Here is a 2,507-nt window from a genome sequence, read left to right as displayed (position 1 = left end):
AAGGTAATAAAGTGAAGCAACTTCATAGGAGAAAAATCTTCATGAAGAGAATGGATTTGATTAGGACCTTTTTCTTTTATTGTTTTCATTAAAGAAAATTAATAAATTATCTATTGCATCAGTCCCCAACCTTTTTGGCATCAGGGACCGGTTTCATGGAAGAGAATTTTTCCACAGAGCGGTGGGGGGATGCGGGCAGGGGGATGGTTTCTGGATGATTCAAGCACATTACATTTATTGTGCAGTCAAACCTCTCTGCTAATGATGATCTGTATTTCAGCTGCTCCCCAACACTAGCATCACCGCCTCAGCTCCACCTCACTCATCAGACATTCAATTCTCATAGGAGCCACAGCCTAGATCCCTGGCACCTGCAGTTTACAGCAGGGTACAGTTTATAGTAGGGTTCTCGCTCCTGTGAGAATCTGATGCCACCGCTGATCTGACAGGAGGCGGAGCTCAGCGGTGATGCGAGGGATGGGGAGCAGACGAAGCTTCGCTCACTCTCCTGCCGCTCACCTCCTGCTGTGCCGCTGGGCTCCTACCAGGCCGTGGACCAGTACTGGTCTGCAGCCGGGCATTAGGGACTGCAGGTCTGACAGTAGGGACTAAGGGGTGTTCTTGCAATAAAGCAGATAGGTCAGTGAGTAACTGTTAATGAAAAAATTATTCAAACACTTGTTAAAGATGGCAAGGCAGATTTTGTTCACGGGTACTACTACAATGAGTTTTTGTAGTAGGGAAGAGATTGGGCTCAACTCCAAATACAACAAGGAAAATTGGGACTTTATAGTCAAGGAGCAGGGTGGTAGTCAGGAGATAGGATATTACTAAAAGGGTAGGGTAATCGTTGGGCTTAGTCAAGCAGAGGTCTCAGAGGAGCCTAAGGAAAGTTTGATCAAAGACATAATCTTTGTCAGGGCCCATGTTAACGGTAAGTTAGTCATTAGTACAAATTAAGGAAATGTAGACTCAGAGGTAATTAGCATTTGAGCCTGGGCAACAGCGCAAGACCCTGTCTCAAGAAAAAAATAAATTTTAACTAATTCAGATAAAGTGTGGCTTTCATAAAGTGGATGACCATTTTCATTTAGAGATTGGGCAGATACTTTGCAGTAACATGCTAATTAAACAAAAAGAACTCAAAACCTGTACAACTATATCAGCTAGTGGAAGAATAAGAGCTGCAGCAAATCTTTTTAGAGTGTCAGCTATGTGCACAGCCGCATGGTAGTTCCCTGGGAGACACAGAAGTGAGTAGAGCTTGGAGGCCAGGAGGAGGGCTAAGATGGGCATGTGGGTGACTCTGGCTGGCAGGATGAGAGATGCAAACCTCAGGCTACAGGAGTTAAAAGGCAGAGCAGTTACTTCTGTCCGTTTGCAGGATTATCAATGAAGGCTTCAAAAAAGTTACAACATTTGAAATCGATAGTACAGATGAGCAGGATTTTAGTGACTGGAAGTGAGAAAGGAGGGGAAAGACGCAGGCAAGGACGAGCATGGGGAACGGGACACACTGAGAGAGTAGAAAGTGGCTGGTTTAGACCAGAACATGAAATAGATATTGGAATGTAAGATTAGAAAAATTGGTTTAGACAAGATCAGCAAAGACCTTGACTTATAAACAAAGTAATCTAATCTTTTAAAAATCTATTGAGAAGCTATTAAGTGTTTTAGGACTGAGAGTAAGATGAATAGAGATTTCATTATTGCAGTTAATCTAGCTGCTGTATATCAGATAGGTTGGCATGGAAAATCTGGAGGTGGGGAGATAAATTAGGTAGAATTTACAATAACCTAGGAAAGAGGTGAATGATTAAAGAAGTAAAATTTTGGGAATGGACAAGAAGGAGTAGATATGAGAAGACAAGATGACCATTAACACTGTGCTAACTCGTGTTTTGTTCTGGTGACCAATAAAAGACAAAAGAAATATCTAATTTTAGGCAGGAAAAAAATTATTTTAAAATAGACACATGCAAAGGGAAGTGGTTGGAAACATAGAACTAGAACTAAAGGAAGAGAGTAGATAAGTGTCGTGAAGAAAAAGAGTTAAGAATGACAAACCAGACCGTTGGACACCCCTTAATGTCAGAATTTTTCAACTGCGGTGCTGTCGCCACTTTGGGCCAGATAATTCTTTCTGTGGAGAGCTGTCCTGTGCATTGTAGCAATTTAGCAGTGTCCCTGGCCTTCACTCACTAGATGCTAGTAACCACCCCTCAATTGTGACTATCAAAAATGTCTAGACATTGCCAGATGTTCCTTAGGGGATAAAATTATCCCATTTGAGAACCACAGCTTTACATGAATCAAGATATGGGCATATAATAGTCATTGTATATTGTTTCCTGATCATTTTTTAATGTTAAAAATATGACAGTTTTAACATTATATATTCAGACTTGCAGGCTGAAGCATGGACAATCCATGAAAAACTACCTGCCACAACATGGCACTGTGGTTGGACTTCAAGCAGAAAATGGCAGGTTTCCCCTGTCAGTGGC

General features: G+C 41.6%; 1 protein-coding gene across 1 annotated transcript in view; it reads left to right on the top strand.

The window, feature by feature from the left end:
- ITFG1 (integrin alpha FG-GAP repeat containing 1) overlaps positions 1-2,507 on the top strand; it is a 323,849-nt gene that overhangs the window by 107,495 nt on the left and 213,847 nt on the right. The gene's annotated exons all lie outside the window — the stretch shown is intronic.

This window comes from Propithecus coquereli, unplaced genomic scaffold (assembly GCF_000956105.1).
Source record: "Propithecus coquereli isolate 6110/MARCELLA unplaced genomic scaffold, Pcoq_1.0 Scaffold436, whole genome shotgun sequence".
NCBI lineage: Eukaryota > Metazoa > Chordata > Mammalia > Primates > Indriidae > Propithecus > Propithecus coquereli.
This window is presented reverse-complemented; position numbering and strand designations above follow the sequence as displayed.